Raw genomic sequence first — 9,819 nt, 5'->3', positions numbered from 1 at the left:
CATTTACCTGCAATTTTCATGTTTTTAATAGCAGATAGTTTACATGTTATGATCAAACTTATATACAGGGAACACTGAGAAAGTAATGAGCACAGGTGCAGGTAAACAAGCAAACATTTTAAGTTCTGTTAACTTGTTGTTCATAACCATGCATAAACCCTGAGCAACTGACAGCCAGTTAATCTAAGAGTCCACGAGAACCATTCTATACCTACAATAATGGTGTGATTTTGGGGGGGTGGATGAGTAGAGATCTTTTCTATGGAAATGAACTTTGGGTTTTTAGAAAATGTTTCTCATTCTTTTCTAAGTGCCTGCTGTCCAACGAAGTCAACTAGACAACTTCATCAGTGTTCCCTCATAATAGACATCCTCAGTCTATACACAGCTGCCTAAGGCTCTGAATGATTGCCACTCTGGTCCTATTTCTAGTACAAATCCAACTACCATGGAGGTATAATTAATCAGATCAGGAGCAGTACTATTGTAGTTTGGACCTAAAATGTCCCAAGGACCATATTGGGGCTTGGTCCTCAACTGAGAGGAAACTTTATAAAACCTTGAAGAGATGGAGCCAACAGGAAAGAAGGAAAGGTCACTAGCAGATGTGTCGTTCAACGTGATATTAGTGCCTGGGCTGAGTCTCTTATTTCTTTTTGCATCCTGACTACCAGGAAGTAAACAAATGTTTTCCACTACATGATTCTGCCATTTTATTCTGCCTCATAATAAGCTCCGAGCTCAATCATTGACACTAGATGGAAACTATTAGCCAAAATACCCCCTTCCCCTTAAATTGATTTTGCCTTGATTTTTCTAACATAAATATGTAATGACTTTCCATTTTAACTTCATGTGCTAAGAAGAGTAGTTGTATGGTGCTAATATGTGAGGGAGTAGTTGTGTGCACCACAACCAGTATCTGCTAAAGCATTCCTGGAAGAACAGAAGAGAAATATGGCAAATACAAGACATTCTAGAGGGGCACTGTGGCCCCGTCCAAGAATGAAGGGGAGACTTTATTTGAAATGGCATCACTATTACACAATGACTTGTGTTTCCTGTAGCTGGAGGGATGGTTGTGATATTAATGATCTTCTTAGAAACAAAGATTGATGGACTGTGCTTAAGAGTGTTGCTTATGGCTTACACATCCCTAGCTAGCATCCGTATGTGTTCTGTTGTTTATGAACAGAAAGTTAGGAGTATCTTTATTCTCAGGCAATGTAGTCCAAGCTAAGGGGTAAGGTTTACCTTTTCTTATCACTCATAGTTGCTGTATTCAGAATTTGATTAGCAAGAACAGATTTAAATAGAGAATATTGTTGAATACCTCTGGCTGATCAAGATGAGAAACACATAGAATCTTATCTGTAGACTAAGAATGCAAACAATAATAGAATTATCAAATGTTTCTTGAGATCTTACATTGTGTTACCACTATTCAATCTGTGTTATTTGCAACAAATTCTGTACTGCAAATTCTGCAAAGAGGGATTTGCTGTTGTTGTAGCAAAATATTTTAGAAAACTATTTGGCAAAGGTGATTTGTTTTGGCAAGATGGGTATTCTTGCACCATATTCTTCTTGCTCCCCTTTATTATATCTCTATCTCTAACATATTGCATGGTAGTTTACACATTCAGGGACTACTCCCTTAACCTTCTCTAGATATGATTTTTATGAACATACAAGTGATAAACTACTTAGAATAATGCATCAAGCCAACAATCAAGATTAATAATCACAATACTTACCCCATTACCATTTGTGAAAAGAAATGGGGGGGCATGTTCATTATCTTATCCCTTTCTGCTCTTTGATGCTGCCAAGAAAGCATCGCTGAAGGCTCTCATAACCCTGCCATCTTGTCTAAGTCAGAGTCTCCCAAGGAGTTGGAACAGCTGTGGAAGCTCTTCATCAGAGGGCTGAGCTTTAAAACAACCGACAAGAGTCTGAGGAGCCATTTTGAGTAATGGGGAACACTAACCAACTGTGTGGTAATGAGAGATCCAAACACCAAGAGATCCAGGGACTTTAGGTTTGTCATATAAACCACTGTAGAAGAAGTGGATGCTACCATGAATGTAAGACCACACAAGGTGGATAGAAGAACTGTAGAACCTAATAAAGCTATGTCAAGAGAAGATTCTCAGAGACCAGGAGCCCACTTAACTGTGAAAAAGATCTTTGTTGGTGGTATTAAAGAAGACACTGAAGAACATCACTTATGAGATTATTTTGAGCAGTATGGGAAGATTGAAGTGATAGAAATTATGACTTACAGAGGCAGTGGAAAAAAGAGGGGGTTTGCTTTTGTCACCTTTGATGACCATGACTGTGGGAATTAAAAGGGGGCAGGGGAAGGAGGGGGAGGGAGAATAGCCCATGTGTGGCCAGGAGTTCCTCCTATGCTCTGGCAGGCAGATGCTGGAGGGCTGCTTTCCACCTGGGGCTGAGTGGACATCTAAGCCTCTGACCCCACTTGACGGGGGGGGGTGAGGTGGAGGGTAGACAAGGGGCAGCCCCTAAAACCAGGGGCCCCAGAGCAATACCCTATAGCTCCGGGGTTATGGGAGAGAGGGCTTAAGGAGAGAGGGTCCCAAATAGGCACAGCGGCCTTGAGGAGCAGAGACTGTCTATAGTTTTAGAGCTTTATTATAAAAAGGCAGGGGGAAACAGAGAAGGTAGAAAAGAGAGAGAGAGACCGGCAATGGCTAAAAGGAGACATAGGGGAAAGTAAGAGAGAGAAGAAAGGCTAAAGAGTAGGGGGAGAGAGGGAGAGAGAGGAGAAGAGAAGATAAAGAGAGAGGAGAGAGGAGTGAGAGATCGAGGAGGGGCCAAACAGCCCCTCTTAAAGTACGCTGGTATCTTTTCTGTTGCTAGGTAACTGGGGAGGAGTTTAGCCAGAAGGTCGGAAGCTTGGGGCATTGCCTATGTGACTGCTAGCCATGCTTCTCTTGTGGGGACTGTGGGGGGGGGGGTAACTTAGACAGGAGCCAGAGTTCCAGGAGACATGAGAGAACTCTTTCCATCCCATGTAGGTGAATTAACACCACCAGGTCCCAGGGTTCAGACCTCAGTTCAACTGGAGACCAGGCCATCTGTGTATGGCCCAATGCCCAACACATGACAGTGTGGATAAGTTTGTTATTCAGAAATACCATACTGTGAATGGCCACAACTGTGAAGTAAGAAAGGCTCTGTTGAAGCAAGAGATGGCTAGTGCTTCATCCAGCCAGAGAGGTCGCAGTAGTTCTGGAAACTTTGGTGGTGGTAGAGGCAGTGGTTTTGGTGGCAATGACAACTTTGGCCAAGGAAGGAAATTCAGTGGTCATGGTGGCTTTGATGCCAACTGTGATGGTGGTGGATATGGTGGCAGTAGGGATGGCTATAATGGATTTGGCAATGATGGTGGTTAAGGAGGAGGCAGCCCTGGTTACTCTGGAGGAAGCAGAGGCTATGGAAGTGGTGGACAGGCTATGGAAACCAGGGCAGAGGTTATGGCAGGAGTGGCAGCTATGACAGCCATAACAACAGAGGAGGCGGAGGTGGCTTTGGTGGTGGTAGTGGAAGCAATTTTAGAGCTGGTGGAAGCTACAATGATTTTGACAATTACAACAATCAGCCTTCAAATTTTTGACTGATGAAGGGAGGAAACTTTGGAGGCAGGAGCTCTGGCGCTTATGGTTTTGGAGGCCAGTACTTTGCTAAACCATGGAACCAAGGTGGCTATGGAGATTCCAGCAGCAGCAGTAGCTATGGCAGTGGCAGGATGTTCTAATTACATACAGCCAGGAAACAAAGTTTAGCAGGAGAGGAGAGCCAGAGAAGTGACAGGGAAGCTATAGGTTACAACAGATTTGTGAACTCCACCAAGCACAGTGGTGGCAGGACCTAGCTGCTACAAAGAAGACATGTTTTCGGCAATACTCATGTGTGTGGGCAAAAACTCCAAGACCGTATTTATGATTAATTGTACAACAGGTTATTTTAGTTTCTGTTCTGTGGAAAGCATAAAGTATTCAAACAAAAGGTTTTACTGTAGACCTTTTTCACCCATGCTGTTGATTGCTAAATGTAATAGCCTGATCATGACCCTGAATAAATGTGTGTGTGCGTTTTATTGTTTTTTTTTAAATTAGATATTTTCTTTATTACATTTCAAATGCTATCCCAAAAGTTCCTTATACCCTCCCCCCTGCCCTGCTCTCCTACCCACCCACTCCCACTTCTTGGCCCTGGCATTCCCCTGTACTGGGGCATATAAAGTTTGTAATACCAAAGGGCCTCTCTTCCCAATGATGGCCGACTAGGCCATCTTCTGCTACATATGCAGCTAGAGACATGAGCTATGAGGGTACTGGTTAGTTCATATTGTTGTTCTACCTATAGGGTAGCAGACACCTTCAGTTCCTTGGGTACTTTCTCTAGCTCCTCCATTTGGGGCCCTGTGCTCCATCTTATAGATGACTGTGAGCATCCACTTCTATATTTGCCGGGCACTGGCATAGCCTCACTTGAGACAGCTATATCAGGGTCCTTTCAGTAAAATCTTGCTCGCATATGCAATAGTGTCTGTATTTGGTGGCTGTTTATGGGATGGATCACCCCCCCCCCTTTTTTTTTAATGTGCTGTGTAAAGTTAGTCTACTCTGAAGCTATCTTGGCAAACTTTCCCAACAGTGTGAAGTTAGAATTCCTTCAGGGTGGTGCCAAGTTCCATTTGGAATTTATTTATGGTTGCTTGGGTGGAGAGGCCATTGTCTTCAAAAATCTTGGTGTTGTTAAACTGCCAGTTACTGTTATAAATTTAATGAGTTTCACCATTGAAAGTGTCATCCAAGCAAGGTCACAATTTGGCTATAAAATGGTTGTTGGCACACCTATGCAATGTCAAAAGTGAATAATGCTATCAGATAAAATAACAGATGGGAATGAAGCTTGTGTATCATCCATTATCATGTGTACTCAATAAAAGATTTAATTCTCTTGGAAACAATCATCCATGGAAGGAGTTACAGAGACAAAGTTTGGAGCTGAGACAAAAGGATGGACCATCTAGAGACTGCCATATCCAGGGATCCATCCCATAATTAGCCTCCAAACGATGACACCATTGCATATACTAGAAATATTTTGCTGAAAGGACCCTGATATAGCTGTCTCTTGTGTGACTAGGCCGGGGCCTAGCAAACACAGAAGTGGATGCTCACAGTCAGCTATTGGATGGAGCACAGGGCACCAAATGGACGAGCTAGAGAAAGTATCCAAGGAGCTAAAGAGGTCTGCAACCCTGCAGGTACAACAACATTATGAACTAACCAGTACTCTGGAGCTCTTGACTCTAGCTGCATATGTATCAAAAGATAGCCTAGTCGGCCATCACTGGAAAGAGGCCCATTGGACATGCAAACTTTATATGCCCCAGTACAGGGGAACGCCAGGGCCAAAAAATGGGAATAGGTGGGTAGGGAAGTGGGGGGGAGGGTATGGGGGACTTTTGGGATAGCATTGGAAATGTAATAGAGGAAAATACGTAATTAAAAAATATTTTAAAAAAAGGTTTAATTCTCTTGAGTGGAAAAGAAAAGAAAAGAAATGGGGCCCCAGGTAATAAGGAAAACAGTAATAGTGTTGCACCAATTTTCTGTTAGATGGTCTATTTCTTTATGTTTGTATTGCTATTATTGTTATTATTTGGTTTTTGAGACTGAGTTTCTGTATACAGTTTCAGTTGGTCTTGAACTCATGGTTCTCCTGTTTTTGCTTCCTAAGTCTTAGAGTTACAATGATATGCCACCATACTGGAACAATGGAGCTAGAATTCTGCTTTAAGTTAACCCATACCAAAACATGGGATATAGTCTATTAGGGTACTGTGAATTATACCATTCTTCATATTATTAAACAAGAAACAAGGATTTTTGTCAATGGTATTGTCTTTAGATATTGTAATTATATATTAATCAAGCTTGAAAATTTCATCAAAGGATTTCTTAGGTGCCAGACTACTTGAAAAGGGTATATTAAAAACTGTGTAATTTGAAATACACATAATTTGTAAAAATGCTTAGGCTTTATCCCCTCATATTTATAAGATATTCCAGTATATGTATGTGTATATGCATATTTTAATATAGAATTCCTATATTGGAATATTAGTTCTATCTTTTATCATAGTAACTTTCTTAAACCTTTACATGATAAGTAGGAATATAGAGAACTAAAAGCACAAGGAGTTCTCCATAAATAGAAGGTCTTGACCTTCTCCCAAGCATTATGCTGTATAGAACTCTCTCCACTGAGAGAGTTCATTTGGTTTCTAAGTATTTTGTTGAGAATTTTGTAGCTATGCTTATAAGGAAAATCAGTCTGTAGTTCTCTTGTTTTCTAGAATCTTTGTGTGGTTTGGGTATCTGGGTGACTATGATCTCATAAAATGAATATGACAGTAATCCTTCTGTTTCTATTTTGTAGAATAATGAGTAACTCTTCTTTGAAAGTCTTATAGAATTCTGTCCCCGGTTTGTTTTTGTTTTTATTTTTCGTTTGTGAGACTCTTATTCTATTTCCTGAGGGACTATAGGTTTATTTAAATTGTTATTATTTAATTGTACAATCTTGATTGTAAGTAAGTAGTAAGTAGTATTGTGAGATAGTAGGTAGTATCTATTGAAAAATTATCCATTTTTTTAGATTTTTAAATTTTGAGGACCACACGTTTTTAAATGAAGTCCTTTGGGTCTTTGAATTTCCTCGGTGTCTGATGTTATGTTTCCATTTTTGTTGATTGTTTTAAAATTTTGATATTTTTTGTCTTTTAGTTAGTTTGGATAAGGGTTTGTCCATCTTGTTGATTTTGTCAGAGAACTAACTCCATTTTTGTTGATTCTTTGTATTGTTCTCTTCGTTTCTGTTTTATTGATTTCAACCCTCAGTTTGATTACTTCCTGACATCACCTCTTGGGTGTGTTTACTCCTTTTTGCCTTAGAGCCTTTATGTGTGCATTAAGCATGAAATCTCTCCATTGTTTTTTAAATGTAGACACTTAGTGCTAAGAAGTTCCCTCATTCATTGTTCCCCATAAGTTTGGGTATGTTGTGTATTCATTATCACTGAATTCTAGAAAATATTTTATTTTTTTCTTGACCCAGATTTCATTTAGTAGACAGTTGTTTAGTTTTCATGGGTTTGAAGCCTTTCTGTTGTTCACTTGCTTTTGAAATTGAGCTTTAATCCATGGTGGTTTGATGGGATGTAGGGAGTAATTTCAATTTTTTGTATCAATTGAGACTTGATAAGTAGCCAAGTCAATTTTAGAGAATGTTCCATGAAGTGCTGAGAAGAAGGCAAATTCTTTATGTTTGGGTGAAATGTTGTATAGATATCTGTTAAGTCCATTTGATTTATAATGTCTCTTAGGTCCAGTAATTAATTCTCTGTTTAATTTTTGGCTGGATGATCTGTCCATTGGTGAGAGGGGGGTATTGAAGTCACCCACTAACAATGTGTGATGGTTAACCTGTGATTTAAGCTTCAGTAATGTTTCTATTATAAACATTGTTGCATGTGTTTGGTGCATAGATGTTAAGAACTGAACGATCATCTTGGTAGATGTTTCCTTTGATGAATATAAAGTGACCTTCCCTGTTTCTTTTGCTTACTGTTGGTTTGGTCTATTTTGTTAGATTCTAAAGTGGCTACACCAGCTTGTTTCTTAGGTCCATTTGCTTGGAAAATCTTTTTATAACCCTTTACTCTGATGTAATGTCTGTCCTTTATGTTGAGGTGTGTGCTTTGTGTATAGCAGAAGGATGGATCCTGTTTTTGCATCCATTTTGTTAGTCTTTGTATTTTTATTGGGGAATTGAGACCATTGATATTGAGAGATATCACTGGTCATCAATAACCAGTGATAATTCCTGTGGGTTTTGTTGACGTTGCTGTTGCTGTTGGTGTGTGTGTGTGTGTGCACATGATTCCCTTCTTTTGTTTTAGATGGTATTAGATTATTATTTCCTGTAGTTTCATGTGTCTAATTAACCCAAGTTGGAGTTCTTTTTCTGGTACCTTCAGTAGAGCTAGATTTATGGACAGATGTGGTTTAAATTTGAATATATCACGAACTATCCTGTTGTTTCCATCTGCGATGATTAAAATTTTTGCTGGGTATAGTAGTCTGGAATGGCATCTGTGTTCTCTTAGAGTCTGCAGGACATCTTTCCAGCCCTCTGGCTTGTAGAGTCTCCATTGAGAAGTTTGTTATAATTCTTTTTTAAAAAATATAATTTTTATTTAAAAGTTTGCTATCCAAAGAAACATTCTATGCCTTTTACATGGAGCTTTTTGCATTAGCAGTTCTTTTTTTTTAAATTAAATTAAATTAATTAATTTATTTTATTAGATATTTTCTTTATATACATTTCAAATGCTATCCCATAAGTTCCCTATACCCTCCCCCTGCCCTGCTCCCCTACCCACCCACTCCCACTTCTTGGCCCTGGCATTCCCCTGTACTGGGGCATATAAAGTTTGCAATACCAAGGGGCCTCTCTTCCCAATGATGGCCAACTAGGCCATCTTCTGCTAAATATGCAGCTAGAGATATGAGCTCTGAGGGTACTGGTTAGTTCATATTGTTGTTCCACCTATAGGGTTGCAGACCTCTACAGCTCCTTGGGTGCTTTCTCTAGCTTCTCCATTAGGGGCCCTGTGTTCCATCTTATAGATGACTGTGAGCATCCACTTCTGTATTTGCCAGACACTAGCAAAGCCTCATATGAGACAGCTATAACAGGGTCCCTTCAGCAAAATCTTTCTGGCATATACAATAGTGTCTGGGTTTGGTGGCTGATTATGGGATGGATCCCCGGGTGGGGTAGTCTCTGGACAGTCCATCCTTTCATCTTAGTTCCAAACTTTGTCTTTGTAACTCTTTTCATGGGTATTTTGTTTCCTATTCTAAGGAGGAATGAAGTATCCACCCATTGGTCTTCCCTCTTCTTGATTTTCTTGTGTTTTGCAAATTGTATCTTGGGTGTTCTATGTTTCTGGGCTAATATCCACTTACCAGTGAGTGCATATCTAATGACTTCTTTTGTGATTGGGTTACCTCACTAAGGATGATATCCTGCAGATACATCCATTTGTCCAAGAATTTCATAAATCCATTGTTTTTAATAGCTGAGTAGTACTCCACTGTGTAAATGTACCACATTTTCTGTATCCATTCTTCTATTGAGGGACATCTGGGTTCTTTCCAGCTTCTGGCTATTATAAATAAGACTGCTTTGAACAGAGTGGAGCATATGTTCTTATTACCAGTTGGAACTTCTTCTGGTGTATGCCCAGGAGAGGTATTGCTGGATCTTCCCGGATTATTATGTCCAGTTTTCTGAGGAGCCTCCAGAATGACTTCCGGAGTGGTTGTATAAGCTTGCAATCCCACCAGCAGTGGAGTAGTGTTCCTCTTTCTCCACATTCTCATCAGCATCTGGTGTCACCTGAGTTTATGACCTTAGCCATTTTGATTGGTGTGAGGTGGAATCTCATCATCCCTGATGATTAAGGATGCTGAACATTTTTTCAGGTGCTTTTCAGCCATTCAGTATTCCTCAGTTGAGAATTCTTTGTTTAGCTCTGAACCACATTTTGTTAAAGGGGGTTATTTGAATTTCTGGAGTTCAGCTTCTTGAGCTCTTTGTATATGTTGGATATTAGTCCCCTATCAGATTTAGGATTGGTAAAAGCCCTTTCCCAATCTGTTGGTGGCCTTTTGTCTTATTGACAGTGTCTTTTGCCTTACAGAAGCTTTG

The 9,819-nt window shown here is 39.9% G+C and overlaps 1 pseudogene; it reads left to right on the top strand.

Annotated features, from left to right (window-relative positions):
* Positions 1-1,988: 1,988 nt before the first annotated feature.
* On the top strand, positions 1,989-3,888 carry Gm6187 (annotated as a pseudogene).
* Positions 3,889-9,819: the final 5,931 nt, after the last annotated feature.

The sequence above is a fragment of the Mus musculus genome, chromosome 1 (assembly GCF_000001635.26).
Source record: "Mus musculus strain C57BL/6J chromosome 1, GRCm38.p6 C57BL/6J".
Classification (NCBI taxonomy): domain Eukaryota; kingdom Metazoa; phylum Chordata; class Mammalia; order Rodentia; family Muridae; genus Mus; species Mus musculus.
The sequence above is the reverse complement of the archived record's forward strand: the minus strand, read 5'-3'. Positions and strand labels throughout refer to the sequence as shown.